The sequence below is a fragment of the Ranitomeya imitator genome, chromosome 7 (genome assembly GCF_032444005.1).
Source record: "Ranitomeya imitator isolate aRanImi1 chromosome 7, aRanImi1.pri, whole genome shotgun sequence".
Lineage (NCBI taxonomy): Eukaryota > Metazoa > Chordata > Amphibia > Anura > Dendrobatidae > Ranitomeya > Ranitomeya imitator.
The window spans coordinates 210,912,997-210,930,382 of record NC_091288.1 but is presented as its reverse complement, the minus strand read 5'-3'; the positions used below and the strand labels follow the sequence as shown (position 1 = coordinate 210,930,382).

At 42.6% G+C, this 17,386-nt stretch overlaps 1 protein-coding gene across 1 annotated transcript in view; it reads left to right on the top strand.

Annotated features, from left to right (window-relative positions):
* Positions 1-13,457: 13,457 nt before the first annotated feature.
* The window catches only part of RAI1 (retinoic acid induced 1), a 114,030-nt gene continuing 110,101 nt past the window's right edge, over positions 13,458-17,386 (top strand). The window contains exon 1 of the mRNA XM_069734690.1: positions 13,458-13,615. The gene's annotated coding sequence lies outside the window, so the exon portion shown is untranslated. The remainder of the gene's footprint in view (positions 13,616-17,386) is intronic.

Below are 17,386 nucleotides of genomic sequence, written 5' to 3'. Positions count from 1 at the left end.
CAGCAGAATAGTTAGTGCCGCTCTGGGGTATAATACAGGATGTAGCTCAGGATCAGTAATGTAATGTACACAGTGACTGCACCAGCAGAATAGTGAGTGCAGCTCTGGAGTATAATACAGGGTGTAACTCAGGATCAGTTATGTAATGTATGTACACAGTGACTGCACCAGCAGAATAGTGAGTGCAGCTCTGGAGTATAATACAGGGTGTAACTCAGGATCAGTTATGTAATGTATGTACACAGTGACTGCACCAGCAGAATTGTGAGTGCAGCTCTGGGGTATAATACAGGATGTAACTCAGGATCAGTTATGTAATGTATGTACACAGTGACTGCACCAGCAGAATTGTGAGTGCAGCTCTGGGGTATAATACAGGATGTAACTCAGGATCAGTTATGTAATGTATGTACACAGTGACTGCACCAGCAGAATTGTGAGTGCAGCTCTGGGGTATAATACAGGATGTAACTCAGGATCAGTTATGTAATGTATGTACACAGTGACTGCACCAGCAGAATAGTGAGTGCAGCCCTGGGGTATAATTCAGGATGTAACTCAGGATCAGTACAGGACCAGCAATGTACTACTGAGCTACTTAGAAACTCGCCCCCCCCGCGATTCCTTAAAGGGGTTGTCCCAAGTTTTAATGAAAATCTGCAGTCACGCTATGCGGATCCTCCGGTGTCGGCGGCAAGACCAATCATGTGGCTGCAAATATGATATATATATATATATATATATATATTCCTAGCCACATTCCCACTAGATGTGACATTCACTTGTATTGAGTAACGTCTGACACGTCTAGTTGGAACGTTGCACAGAGTACGTACATCACATACTTGCAGTCACATGACTGCTCAGTCTCATCACAGGCACTGGGGAATCCTCACAACTGCCTATATCCTTCTAGCTCAGGACAAGTCCAAATGCCAGCTCACTGAGAGATCAGATTACAGCTGCCTATTGAAGTCTATAGGGAGAAAGGGAAGTAGGAGGGAGGAGCAGAGAGAGAAAGAGGGACATGCAGATGGTGCTGCTGCCTTTTAGTGTTTTATTACACCCCCAATGCTGGATTCATAGCTACCCTGCTCAGTACTAGTTTATAATGTCCTCTATGCTGTTGCTCTTCTGTACATGTGTTACATAGATACAGGAGAGGTAGATGATACACGGTCAAACACAGTATCATATAAAAATACAAACTTTATTAATATATATTAAAAACAAGTGCATGAAGGTGATACAAAAATTACGCCACAGCGAAAAATGTAATGTAATGTATGGCATTTTCACTATAAAGTGGGGAACCGAACTGATGGCAGAAATGCACTAAGAGTTCTCAAAGACTAGACGCAGAGGCACACCTGTATTAACAGTGTACCATATTAACCTCCATATTAAGTATAGAACCACTATCACACAGAGTCTCAGTGAAATACGCCGCCATCGATCTCTAGTATACAAACATAAATGCACTGCCACAGAAAAGTACCCACCGCAAGAGGACTGGAACCCTAGGGGCGGAGGCGCGTCCACAGGAGTTCGGTTCCCCACTTTATAGTGAAAATGCCATACATTGTCATATTTAGTTTGCTTTGTTTATTTTCTTAGGTTTTTTTGTATATTCTATTCTGTTTTTTGGATTATACCTCTGAATATTATCTATATTATGTATTGAGGACTGGCATTCCTGTGCACGCGCCTCTGGTGTTTTGTTGCGGCTTTTTCGCTGTGGCGTAATTTTTGTATCACCTTCATGCACTTGTTTTTAATATATATTAATAAAGTTTGTATTTTTATATGATACTGTGTTTGACCGTGTATCATCTATTTCTTCGTTGCCAATATGTATTTTGATGATAGGTCTTTAGGTCCTTTTCTGAGTAATGGTACAGATTTCTGAGATTATTATTGTTACCATGTCAGTTGGCTATATTTGTTGTTATAGATACAGGAGAGCAGGAATCCCTCGTATCTATGTGTGCTGTGTTTGGTGCTCATCATTGCTTCCAGTCTCCCCCCACCAGCTCAGAGACAAGTGAAAATGAGCACAAAGGGGAAAACTGTTGAAAATGCAGAATGCAAGTTATATAATGACCAGAAATAGTGTTTTTCCTCTATGTACCCACATGGCGGCCTATAAAATGACAGGTACGTTATAATATCTAGCAGGCGGGGATGTTTTGTTTCTAACCAAATTGTGTTACTTCCCCTTTAACTCGTTAGGATAATTGCGTCTCCTCATTTTCCTTTTTTGTCACAGATCTTCTTAAATCTATTGATCTGCGGAGATAAGAAAATGAGATAATGCTTTTTCCGTGCTTCAAAGATTCATTTTTATTAACGTGATGTAACAGAATTATAATCAGCTCATCTGTCAGCGCTCCGAGCGCTCGGCTATTACCGCTAATGAGAACTAATACCGTTAATTGGCCTCCTCTCTAGACCGGCTCCTGCATGGAGACCAGGGGGCAAAAACTCAACAAAGGTTATAGGATGACATGTCCTGTATCCGGCGTTTCATCTCTCCGTGGCTGCGGTGCCAGGAAAAATCTATTATCCTGTGACACTAGCCCTATCCTTTGTGTCTGCCACGGACGCAGCAAAGCGGCACCATTGATTACTAATGTCACGGCAAGGTTAGCTAGTCTCCGGAAGAAGCTCCTGTTAACCTATGGCTCCAAATATCTGGCTCCTCAGTGCTAATCAAAGCAATCCCCGCCCCCCTGACTCTTTATAAATATGACTCCTCCCACTTCCAAAGAGTCCAAGGTCCAGAGAAGAAAACACACTATAGAATCCCTTTCTAGACTTTTGGGGAACTCACAGAGAAGTGAGAGTACGTGATATTGAAAGAGCCATTAGAAGTAAACACCGCCCCCCTGACTCTTTAGAAATGGGTGGAGTCATATTTATAAAGAGGCCAAGGTCCGGAGAAGGAAGCACATTAAAGTATCTTTTTCTGGACTTTTAAGGAAGTCATAGAGCGGTGAGAGTAAGTGATAAGTAAGAGCAAAAAGAAGTAAGCACCGCCCCCCTGACTCCTCAGAAATGGGTGGAGTCATATTTATAAAGAGTCCAAGGTCCGGAGAAGGAAGCACATTAAAGAATCTTTTTTCTGGACTTTTAGGGAAGTCATAGAGCGGTGAGAGTAAGTGATAAGTAAAAGCCAAAAGAAGTAAGCACCGCCCCCCTGACTCTTTATAAATATGGCTCCACCCATTTCTAAAGAATCAAAATGGCAGAGAAGGAAGTACATTACAGGATCCCTTTTTGCACTTTTGAAGGGATCGCAGAGTGGTGAGAGTAAGTGCTAATCAAGGAGCCAGAAGAAGTAAGCACCACCCCTGTTACATGTTACGGAACCACTCAGCACCCAGAATATGTTGTGCAGTTATATGTATGTATAATAGGTTCCATGTGAGATGCATGTCCCTAATGCATCAGCCCACAGGCTGCACCCCTGGGCAGAGGGGACACACGAAATTCCCCTTTTGTCCTCCCCCCCCACCTTTGTAATTCCCACATTAAATTTCAGCAGGCTTCGGCCCCCCTGCGGCTATTGTAATGTATGTCTGGCCTGCCGCTTTTCTATTGGCCTGCCCTCTGTATCTGTGTGATATATTCTGTGTCCTGTGAGTAAAGTTTTGTCAGACTGGAAATACGTGGAGAAGCAGTGATCTTTTATATGCGCCCATGTAACCAAGCAATTCCAGCCAGCGTCCTTCATTCAGACTCCAAAAAAAGCAGCGTGGACCTCCTGAAACGCGGGGTGGTACTGAAAGAGGTACCCCAGCTTGGTAGACCCCGTTACACTGGTGGCAGACAGCGGGATATGATACCTCTTCTACAGGAGGAAAGGAATGAATGGAAGACAACTACCAGAAGTTAAAGAGGACTACATTAAAAGATCTGGTGGAAGCCCGAGGGTTAATCGCCAGCAACAAAACAAAAGCGGATTTGATAGCAGCCATCATGGAACATGACAGTGCAGCGCCCCCCAATGTGAACGTGGAGGACACTGAATTCCAGAGGGAGGTAAAGAACAGACTGGCGTTCTATGGCCCAAACCCTGCAGTAGAGATCATACGAGAGGTGATGGCTGATGTGCGTACTGATCTGAAGGAAGAGATGGCCGAGCGGACCAGGATAGAGCTAACCAAGATGGAGATGGCAGAGCAGACCAAAGTGGAGCTGGCCAAGATGGAGATGGCAGAGCGGAGAGAGGAGAGACAGCAGGCGGAGGAGTTGTTGAAACAGCGACCAGAACCAGCCAAGATTGAGGCCATAGCCAAATGGCCCACCCCACGCACTATAACCCAGGTCATGGCGTTTCTAGGGACAGCGGGGTATTACAGGAAATTCGTTCCCAATTACAGCAGGGTAGCCAAGCCCCTCACTGATCTGACCCGTAAGAACCAACCCCGCCAGGTAACCTGGACCCCAGAGTGTGAGGAAGCCTTCCGCCAACTAAAGGACGCCCTCACCAATACCCCTGTATTGGCCGCACCCGATCCAACTAAACGTTTCCTTGTTCACACAGACGCTTCTATGTTTGGATTGAGGGCAGTACTGAGCCAAGTCGGGACAGATGGCCAAGAACACCCGGTGCAGCGCCCCAGAGTCCTGGTCGTTGCAGTAATGTCGCTCTGCCAGTAAGGGGAGTGAGGTTATGTCTGATTGCACTAAAGCAGTTCATCTGACCAGGTATCACAGTCAAACATTACACTTCATACTCCGGCAACCAGGGGGAGCAAAAGGCACTATGTATTAGGCCACTCCTCACACTTTGGTAAAACTGGGGGTTGGATAGGAAGTTAGGAGAGAACGCAGCCTGGGAGAGTTCCAGGGAGGACCTGTCAGGGGTGGGAACCTGGCAGGTACCTAGCAGAAAGGACAGAACGTTACGGAGCCGCGCCTGCACTACCTTGCGGCAGCATCCTAAGGAAGGACACAAAGCGAAGGATATTGTGGAGAAGTGAGAAACGAAATCGCAGCACAAGGAGATATCCAGTAGGAGTCGTGCCCCGAGATCGGCAACATCCTACTGAGGCGCGTAGCCGGTGGCCGGAACGCCGAGGAAGTAACAGACTTCAAGCATTACTTCAAACAGCGGCAGGACAGTTGATTTAAGGTTGGCTGTCTACCTTACATCACCTAAGCAGACATAGGGGACAAAGTTGGAGAGGGGCGTCTCTAGGGTCCCAGAATAGCTCCGAGCCTTCCCGTCAAACGGGTGCGTCCTATCCAGATATAAACTTGGGGGACGGAGAGAAAGAGAAAGAACAGATACAAAAGTTGTGAGGACTATCCCGAATGCTCAGCAGGGAAGGACTACAACACACAGGCGCTAGTGGTAGGCACTGATTTCCACCTGCAAAGGGAACTCGGACCGGCCGGTCTCTGATAGCCCTGTTAGCAGTGCTCTGGATTGCGGATCCCGAAGTCTTCAGTAAAAAGGTAAAGAGACTGCAACCCTGTGTCCTCGTTATTAACTGCACCTCACATCATCACCACCTACATTACTGGGAAGCCCTGGGGATATACTTCACCTGTGGGAAGGTATACCTGCCATTCCATCACCCCAGCGGACCCCTAAGCAGCGTCGGTCACCCTGACCGAATACCACAGGTGGCGTCACGAACCCTTAACAAAATCATCACCCTTTTATTGGACGCCCCTTGGCAGGGTCACGGACCGGGTCCAGCCACCGTGACGACCCCAGCACCGAGACAGAGAGGACCGGTACCGAGTAACCCGCGGCCCTGCGTCTGGGGGTGCTCCACCGGTAGCTTACCTGAGTCGGAAACTACTGCCCCGTGAAGTGAGCTATGCGGCCATCGAGAAGGAGTGCCTGGCGGTAGTATGGGCACTCAAAAAGTTGCAACCATATTTATATGGACGACAGTTTTCCCTCCTAACGGACCATAATCCCCTAGTCTGGCTTAATCGGGTGTCCGGAGACAACGCCAGATTACTGCGGTGGAGTTTAGCCCTACAACCTCTGGTCTTCACCATCCACTAGAGACCCGGCAAACAAAACAGTAACGCCGATGGGCTAAGTCGACAAACGGAACTTGTACCAACCCCATAAACTTCGGACATCCCCAAACTGATCCGTTAAGGCTCAGACTGTGTATGTTGATCGCGTCGCTGAAAAGGGGAGCCGTGTTACGTGTTACGGAACCACTCAGCACTCAGAATATGTTGTGCAGTTATATGTATGAATAATAGGTTCCGTGTGAGATGCATCAGCCCACAGGCTGTGCCCCTGGGCAGAGGGGACACGATATTCCCCTTTTGTCCTCCCCCCACCTTTGTAATTCCCACAGTAAATATCGGCATGCTCCGGCCACCTGCGGCTATTGTAATGTATGTCTGGCCTGCCGCTTTTCTATTGGCCTGCCCCCTGTATCTGTGTGATACATTCTGTGTCCTGTGAGTAAAGTTTTGTCAGACTGGAAATACGTGGAGAAGCAGTGATCTTTTATATGTGCCCATGTAACCAAGGAATTCAAGCCAGCGTCCTTCATTCAGACTCCAACCAAAGCAGAGTGGACCTCCTGAAACGCGGGGTGGTACTGAAAGAGGTACCCCAGCTTGGTAGACCCCGTTACAACCCCCTTGACTGTTTAGAAATGCAGGAAGTCAAATTTATAAAATAAAAAAAAAAGTCCAATTGGCAGAGAAGAACGAATTATATGGACTCCCTTTCTGCACTTTGGAAGGGCTGACGGAAGGGTGAGTATAAGTGTCAATCAATGAATTAAGATAAATAAGCCACGCCCCCTTGACTTATATATACATAAGTCTACTCATTCTCAGGCTGCCGTCACACTAGCAGTATTTGGTCAGTATTTTACGTCAGTATTTCTCAGCCAAAACCAGGAGTGGGTGATAAATACAGAAGTGGGGCATATGTTTCTATTATACTTTTCCTCTGATTGTTCCACTCTTGGTTTTGGCTACAAATACTGATGTAAAATACTGACCAAATACTGCCAGTGTGACGGCAGCCTTAAAGAAAGAGTCCAAGCGGCAGAGAAGGAAGTACGTTGTAGGACCTCTTTAGGTGTATTTGGAGGTAAGTGTCAAGAGGTAGTGTTTTTTTTTTTAATACTAAAGACCCTTTTAAAACTCTTTAAAGGGGTACTCATGTCTTTAAAGGAGTGGTCTATTTTGGGTAGTTTAAGCCATTCATTTGTTTTCTGGGGGGCGCGATCTGCTGGGAAATGGCATGTGGTCAGCGGTGTGACATCACGCCCTGGCAAATGGCCGCATTAGTCACACCCAGCTAGGTTCAATACTTCACGGCCCGGTCTGCTGGGAACCAATTCCTTCCCATTTCCATCCTGTAATGTTCCTTCCCAGCCGAGATCGTGACCGCGGCCCCCGCCCGGCGGCTCCTGTGAGGCCATTAAGCGCTGTGTGGTACCGGCTATATATAGGCCGATGACATCATGGCCGCGCCGGCTGCGGCTCCTTCTCCCGCACCTGCTCTTATCAAAGGTCATAAAACAAAACACTTGCTAAATACGGACGAATCTCGTCGCTGATCTGCGTGCTGTTGACGTAAATGGAAAAAATGGCCTAATTTGTGCTTTTTGTAGCCCTAAAATGTAAAGGGTCAATCTCCAGATGAAGCATTAATACATTTCCCAATAAATCGGGATCACTAATGGGGTCCGCAGGTCCCTTCCTTTGCTCATCGGTTCTCCCCCAACTCCAATGGCGAAGCAACTGCCATGTTTGATCATCTTACAATGCATTGCAATATTACCGTATATGTGATCGCAGATTTAGGTCCCCTAAGGGGACTATAAAAAAAAGGAAAAAATATATATATATATTTTAATAATAAAAAAATAATAAATGTTCAGATTAATCCTCTTTTCCTAAAATAGAAATAATAAAAAAAAACATATATTGGGTATCACCATGTCTGAACTAAATTTATCCCATAACAAAATAAATAAAAATGCATCCAATACAATAAATACAATAAAAAAGACTAAAAAAAATAAAATAAATAAAAATACATACAATACAATAAATGCAATAAAAAACTAAAATAAATACAAATACATAAAATGCAATAAATACAATAAAAAACTAAAATAAATAAAAATATATACAATACAATAAATACAATAAAAAACTAAAATAAATAAAAATACATACAATAAATACAAAAAACCTAAAAAACTAACATAAATAAAAATACATACAATGCAATAAAAAAACTAAAAAACTAAAATAAATAAAAATACATACAATACAATAAATACAATAAAAAACTAAAATAAATACAAATACATACAATACAATAAATACAATAAAAACTAAAATAAATAAAAATACATACAATAAATACAAAAAAACCTAAAAAACTAAAATAAATAAAAACACATACAATGCAATAAAAAACTAAAAAACTAAAATAAATAAAAATACATACAATGCAATAAAAAATAAAATAAATAATAATATATACAATACAATAAATACAAGAAAAAATAAAATAATTAAAAATACATACAATACAATAAATACAAAAAACCTAAAAAACTAAAATAAATAAAAATACATAAAATACAATAAACAAAAAACTAAAATAAATAAAAATACATACAATACAATAAATACAATAAAAACTAAAATAAATAAAAATACATACAATAAATACAAAAAACCTAAAAAACTAAAATAAATAAAAACACATACAATGCAATAAAAAACTAAAAAACTAAAATAAATAAAAATACATACAATGCAATAAAAAATAAAATAAATAATAATATATACAATACAATAAATACAATAAAAAATAAAATAATTAAAAATACATACAATACAATAAATACAAAAAACCTAAAAAACTAAAATAAATAAAAATACATAAAATACAATAAACAAAAAACTAAAATAAATAAAAATACATACAATACAATAAATACAATTAAAAAAACAACAACCCTAAAATAAATAAAAATACATGAATTTGATATCACCATAACCATTGTGACCAGTAGCACAAAGTCAGCAATTCATTTTTACTTTGAAGTGAATTTTTGTGAAAATAAAAATCGAATTAAAATCCAATCCAAATAAAATAAAATAATACAGTATAAATAAAATAAATAATACAATTATAAATAATTAAAATAAGTTATAAAGCTAAATTAAATTAAAATCCGATCCAATTAAAATAATAAGAATAAAATAAATAATGATAAAAATAAATAATACAATCAAATTAAAATCCATTACAATTAAAACAATGTTGGAAATTCATTATTTAATTAATATTTCACTTAATTTTGAACGTTATTCCACGTTTTTCAGTTCATTATGTGGTGAAATGAATAGTTTCCTTGTCCCATAAAATAAAAACAGAAAAATAATTATTAAAAAAGTTATGGTTCTTGGAAGAAGTCGAATTGGACCAATTAAAAGCAAAAGGGGCCCACTGGGACTTCGTCACTCAAGGGCCCAAATAAACCTGGGTCCGAGCAATCCTTTGTGGCTATGGTTTGCTTTCTTGTTTAGAAATAAACTCTTATCTATGAGCCTCCTAAACTTATGTATGGACCTCCTATGTTCATGAAGGGTATAAATATACGAACACTCCGGGAAACCCCTGGAGATTGTTGGAAATCGCTTGTCTACTTGTTCTATTCTCACCGGCCATAAACCGAATCCCAGAAACTTCCAGAGCCTCACTGAGGGCCATGCAGACAACACCAGGGGCTTACACATTTGACTTATTTCTTAGGTTTCCAGATGGCGCTTACAATTAAAATGTGTATGTAATTTAGACATTTTTTGCCCATTGAAACAACAAAAGGGGTCAGCCGATCCAAAGAATGTCCATAATGTACAACCCCTTTAACAATGTCGTACCATACAAAGCAACTAAATAGCTGAGCATGGAGGCATGAATGTGACCACTGGGACGTCCACCAGATTATAGAAATTTTCCATCAATATTTCGTGCTTCTGGTGGTAACAGCGGCCTTGCCTCACTCAGGTAGGATTATGCTACAGGAATCAGCAGATTCAGCATATCTAGCTGTTGTAAAACTACAACTCCTGGAGTTCCCCGACAGCCTATGTTTGTCAGGGAATGCTGGTAGTTGTTGTCCCACAACACCCGGAGAGTCTGATGGTGCTGCTTTCCCCTGGTCTAGAAAAAACACAACTGTGTAACTCTACATGTGACCATTAGATGGCAGCAGATAACAACTAAGATGAGCCTTCTTCAGTCACAGAGCCTAAAAAAAGTGTCAACCATGGCACCCTGAGAATCGATGGCCTCAACACCCTAAAAAGTGGTGGCCTCAACACCCTGAAAAGTGATGGCCTCAACACCCTGAAAAGTGATGGCCACAACACCCTGAAAAGTGATGGCCTCAGCACCCTGAAAAGTGATGGCCTCAGCACCCTGAAAAGTGATGGCCACAACACCCTGAAAAGTGATGGCCTCAGCACCCTGAAAAGTGATGGCCACAACACCCTGAAAAGTGATGGCCACAACACCCTGAAAAGGGATGGCCTCAGCACCCTGAAAAGTGATGGCCTCAGCACCCTGAAAAGTGATGTCCTCAACACCCTGAAAAGTGATGGCCTCAGCACCCTGAAAAGTGATGGCCACAGCACCCTAAAACATGATGGCCTCAATACCCTGAAAAGTGATGGCCACAGCACCATGAAAAATGATGGCTACGACACCCTGAGAAGTGATGGCCTCAGCACCCTGAGAAGTGATGACCACAGCACCCTAAAACATGATGGCCACAACACCCTGAGAAGTGATGGCCACAACACCCTGAAAAGTGATGGCCACAACACCCTGAAAAGTGATGGCCTCAACACCCTGAAAAGTGATGGCCTCAGCACCCTGAGAAGTGATGGCCTCAACACCCTAAAAAGTGGTGGTCTCAACACCCTGAAAAGTGATGTCCTCAAAACCCTGAAAAGTGATAGCCTCAGCACCCTGAAAAGTGATGGCCTCAACACCCTGAAAAGTGATGGCTACGACACCCTGAAAAGTGATGGCCTCAGCACCCTGAAAAGTGATGGCCTCAACACCCTGAAAAGTGATGTCCTCAACACCCTGAGAAGTGATGGCCTCAGCACCCTGAAAAGTGATGGCCTCAGCACCCTGAAAAGTGATGGCCTCAGCACCCTGAAAAGTGATGGCCTCAGCACCCTGAAAAGTGATGGCCTCAACACCCTGAAAAGTGATGGCTAGGACACCCTGAAAAGTGATGAGCACAGCACCCTGAGAAGTGATGGCCTCAACACCCTAAAAAGTGGTGTCCTCAACACCCTGAGAAGTGATGGCCTCAACACCCTGAAAAGTGATGTCCTCAACACCCTGAGAAGTGATGGCCTCAGCACCCTGAAAAGTGATGGCCTCAGCACCCTGAAAAGTGATGGCCTCAGCACCCTGAAAAGTGATGGCCTCAGCACCCTGAGAAGTGATGGCCTCAGCACCCTGAAAAGTGATGGCCTCAACACCCTGAAAAGTGATGGCCTCAACACCCTGAAAAGTGATGTCCTCAACACCCTGAGAAGTGATGGCCTCAACACCCTGAGAAGTGATGGCCTCAGCACCCTGAAAAAGTGATGGCCTCAGCACCCTGAAAAGTGATGGCCTCAGCACCCTGAAAAGTGATGGCCATAACACCCTGAGAACTGATCGCCTCAACACCCTGAAAAGTGATGTCCTCAGCACCCTGAAATGTGATGGCCACAACACCCTGAGAACTGATCGCCTCAACACCCTGAAAAGTGATGGCCTCAGCACCCTGAGAAGTGATGTCCTCAGCACCCTGAAAAGTGATGGCCTCAACACCCTGAAAAGTGATGTCCTCAACACCCTGAAAAGTGATGGCCTCAGCACCCTGAGAAGTGATGGCCTCAACACCCCGAAAAGTGATGGCCTCAGCACCATAAAAAAAATGTGATAACCACAGCACCCTAAAGAGTGTTGGACGCATCTCCTGTATCTAACTCTTATTTTATTTAAGCCTATTATTATTACTAGATGGTGGCCCGATTCTAACGCATCGGGTATTCTAGAATATGCATGTCCACGTAGTATATTACCCAGCCACGTAGTATATTGCCAAGTCACGTAGTATAGTGCCCAGCGACGTAGTATATTGCCAAGCGACGTAGTATATTGCCCAACGACGTAGTATATTGCCCAGTCACGTAGTATATTGCCCAGTCACATAGTATATTGCCCAGTGACGTAGTATATTGCCCAGCCACGTAGTATATTGCCCAGCCACGTAGTATATTGCCCAGTCCGGTCCCAGGGCTGGTATGAGCAGGACGTGTGATGACGTCGCGGTCACATGACCGTGACGTCACGGCAGGTCCTCGCCGCACACCAGCCCTGGGACCGGAAGCTGCCGCTTGCAATGGAGCGGTCACCGGAGCGTCGCGAGGAGCAGGAAAGGCGGCGGATGGTGAGTATAGCAGGTTTTTTTAAAAAATTATTTTGAACATGACCTATTTTTACTATTGATGCTGCATAGGCAGCATCAATAGTAAATAGTTGGGGACACACAGGGTTAATAGCAGCGGTAACCATTACCGCTGCCATTAACCCTGTGTGAGCGGTGAGTGGAGGGATTGCTCCGGGCAGTGAGTGCAGGGGAGCAGGGGAGGGACTAATCGGACTGTGCCCGTCGCTGATTGGTCGCGGCAGCCATGACAGGCAGCTGCCGAGACCAATCAGCGAAGGAATAACTGTGACAGAAGGACAGACAGACGGACGGAAGTGACCCTTAGACAATTATATAGTAGATTCTTGGTTCTGTCCTGTGTGATTCCGCGGTTGTGAATCAAAGTTGATATCTTCCTTATTAGGCTATGTGCACACGCCAGGATTTCTTGCAGAAATTTTCCTGACAAAAAAACGTAAATTTTCCGCGTTTTTCACACGTTTTTGACGCGTTTTTCCCCCCAAAATGCATAGAATAGCGGGAAAAACGCAGAAAATCCGCAAAATGAATGAACATGCTGCTGTTTTTTTACCGCGAAAAAAAACGCATCATGTGCACAAAACATGCAGAATGCATTCTAAATAATAGGATGCATAATGTATGCGTTTATAATGAGCTTTTATAGTATTTTTACCGCGAAAAAAAAAAACGCGAAAAAACCTGAACGTGTGCACATAGCCTTATATCTAATCCCAAATGTGTGATACTTTCTCAGTGTACCTAAGCCAATCATGCTCTACTGTCTTGTGTATCTAAGCCCATCGTGTGTGATACACTCTCCCACAGCATGCTGAGTGTGTCCTTCTGTGAGGCTGCAGGGGGTTAATGGGAGGTGGTGGAGCCTGGTGACAGTCCGCCAGCAGGGGGCGCGCTGGCCATGGACAGGACACCTGGCTCCCCCTTCTGTTCCTTGCAGCCTCCTCCGGAAGGAGCCTTTGTACTGGAGCCTGGAGCAGGGATCTGCAGACTGCAGCCTGGCACTGCCCCTCACCTGTGAGCCTGGCGCTGCCAGCTGCCTCCACTGCTCTGCAGCCAGTGCCTGGTGGACCATACATGGCCTGGGGGTGCCAGCAGACAGGATCTGAGAGGTGAGTGCTGCTGTGGGGGCAGGGTGGAGGACTGTGCTGTGTGGGGAGAGCCCAGTGCCCAGGGTCAGTGCCTGCTTCTTCTGCACTCAGATGGCCCTGTCTGAGGATGATGGGCGCTGTAGTCCTATAAAACCCATAAATCTCCAGGATTGGGTCACGTCCCCCTCCGCCTGGCGTTGGCGATCAGCCCAGTTGCCCCCCAGGCGTCACAGGACGATGACATATTGATATTCCAATATCAGGAAGCTGAGATATTTGATGCTGTTTGTCAGGGTCATACCATTGGGCGGGGGGAGGATGACCGTCAAAGTTATTTCCTATTTATTCTTTGGGGGTCTCTGATCCCCCAAATCTCCAGTGTGAGGACCCTCCAAAGAGCCCCCCCCCCCCCCCCCATGTCTCAGCTCTTTGTGATATTTGGGTTCACCCGCCGTTTAGCCTGATTTTTATTTTTAGGGTGAGGCGACTGCACCCCGCTTAACTCAAAACCTACTGACAGAAACTTATAATATTTAAAGGGCCAGAGCCCCTCGTTTTGTTCTGGCTGTTTTGTGTTGTTATAATGAATTTTTTCAGATTCTTGGATGTAAATTTGCTCACGGTAACAGATTTGTGACCTGAATATGGGGTGACCCCCGAGGGAACAAGGCGGCAGGTGTGACTGGAGCAGGTGGGTGTCTGTACCTTGGCGTATGGCTATATATATACAGATATATATGTTACAGAGATGCCTGGGGAGCTCGGCTAATGACCTAATTTGCTGTGCCCTTCAGAGGCGGCGTTACCCACGGGACTGATGCCTGCGTGTGTGTATTTTTGGCTGAATATGGATTTACATGAAAATGCAAGAGATGGAAGTTTTCACAGCCAGTGAAAATCACAATTACTGACTTCCTTCCAAAGCACGCAATCCTGTGAGGACTTAGTTGTAGAGCTGCAGTGTAAAGCACGGTGGAGTGGAGGAGTAGCCGTCTGATCCACGCTGAAGTCACTCAGCGTAATTGTGTCCTATTGGAGAAAAACTAAAACGCAGAGACGCTGGAAGCAATCCAGACATGGGATCATGACTTCAAACTCTAAAGGCATTGTCCAGGAAGAGAAAAAATAATATATTTTCCTAAAAACAGCCATGTCCACCCAAGAATATAACTACTATAATACTGCTCCCCATGTACAAGAATATAACTACTATAATACTGCCACTATATACAAGAATATAACTACTATAATGCTGCCCCTATGTACAAGAATATAACTACTATGATACTGCCCCTATGTACAAGAATATAACTACTATAATACTGTCCCTATGTACAAGAATATAACTACTATAATACTGCCCCTATGTACAAGAATATAATTACTATAATACTTCTCCTATGTACAAGAATATAACTACTATAATACTGCCTCTATGTACAAGAATATAACTACTATAATACTGCCCTTATGTACAGGAATATAACTACTATAATACTGCTCATATGTACAAGAATATAACTACTATAATACTGTCCCTATGTACAAGAATATAACTACTATAATACTGCCTCCTATGTACAAGAATATAACTACTATAATACTGCCCCTATGTACAAGAATATAGCTATTTATAATACTGCCCCTATGTACAAGAATATAACTACTATAATACTGCCCCTATGTACAAGAATATAACTACTATAATACTGCCCCTATGTACAAGAATATAACTACTATAATACTGCTCCGATGTACAAGAATATAACTATTATAATACTGCTCCTATGTACAAGAATATAACTACTATAATACTGCTCCTATGTACAAGAATATAACTACTATAATACTGCTCCTATGTACAAGAATATAACTACTATAATACTGCCACTATGTACAAGAATATAACTACTATAATACTGCTCCTATGTACAAGAATATAACTACTATAATACTGCCACTATATACAAGAATATAACTACTATAATGCTGCCCCTATGTACAAGAATATAACTACTATGATACTGCCCCTATGTACAAGAATATAACTACTATGATACTGTCCCTATGTACAAGAATATAACTACTATAATACTGCCCCTATGTACAAGAATATAATTACTATAATACTTCTCCTATGTACAAGAATATAACTACTATAATACTGCCTCTATGTACAAGAATATAACTACTATAATACTGCCCCTATGTACAAGAATATAACTACTATAATACTGCCCCTATGTACAGGAATATAACTACTATAATACTGCTCATATGTACAAGAATATAACTACTATAATACTGTCCCTATGTACAAGAATATAACTACTATAATACTGCCCCTATGTACAAGAATATAACTACTATAATACTGCCCCTATGTACAAGAATATAACTACTATAATACTGCTCCTATGTACAAGAATATAACTACTATAATACTGCTCCTATGTACAAGAATATAACTACTATAATACTGCCCCCTATGTACAAGAATATAACTACTATAATACTGCCCCTATGTACAAGAATATAACTACTATAATACTGCCCCCTATGTACAAGAATATAACTACTATAATACTGCCCCTATGTACAAGAATATAACTACTATAATACTGCTCCTATGTACAAGAATATAACTACTATAATACTGCCCCCTATGTACAAGAATATAACTACTATAATACTGCCCCTATGTACAAGAATATAACTACTATAATACTGCCCCCTATGTACAAGAATATAACTACTATAATACTGCCCCTATGTACAAGAATATAACTACTATAATACTGCTCCTATGTACAAGAATATAACTACTATAATACTGCCCCTATGTACAAGAATATAACTACTATAATACTGCCCCTATGTACAAGAATATAACTACTATAATACTGCCCCTATGTACAAGAATATAACTACTATAATACTGGTCCTATGTACAAGAATATAACTACTATAATACTGCCCCTATGTACAAGAATATAACTACTATAATACTGCCCCTATGTACAAGAATATAACTACTATAATACTGCCCCTTGTGCACAAGGACATCTCTAGCGCTGTCACTCAAAGCTGCAGTAGAAATCAGACATGTTAGTTCAATCCCTGAAACACTGTACAGTTAAATACAAGATGGAGCCCATGTTTAGGTCTCACCGATATAGCTCCCCCTGAGGAAGTGGCACTGGTGGCCACGAAACGTGCGTTGGGGACCATCGCCTGACCGCCCCCCCCTACCTCTGTGTAGTGGTAAGTGCTAGCACCCTTTTTCCACCACCATACTTAATGGCATTACTATAGAGTCCCACTGCTTTGGGGTGACTTTGGTTGGATAGTGTAGGTGCCTTTTTTTTATGCATACCATTACAAGGGTATTTACATCTGGGGGAGCGGGGGGATGGGCGCTTTTCCAGCATTCCTGGGACATTCATCCTGTGCTCTAGTCATTAGATAGTGTAATATTTTGATATATGTTTTTGTATTATTTATGACAATTAAAGTTTGTTTTATAAATCATTGCTCTGAATTGCTCTCCTTTTGGCATGGTTTGTTTTGAGCTGATTTGGTGAGGTCGGGGTCTTTTGGCGTATTTACTGCCAGACCCCGTGCGCTCACAATATGTATTTGGGAGTTTTGTATTCGATATAGCTCCACCTGACAACGAATCAGATGTCTCCTTTTATGTTCTACGATGATGAGTGTGATCTGGTGTGATCGATTGCCTAGAAGACCGTTTTCCTTTAGTTACCTATTAGATCACTTATCCCACTTTTCTGG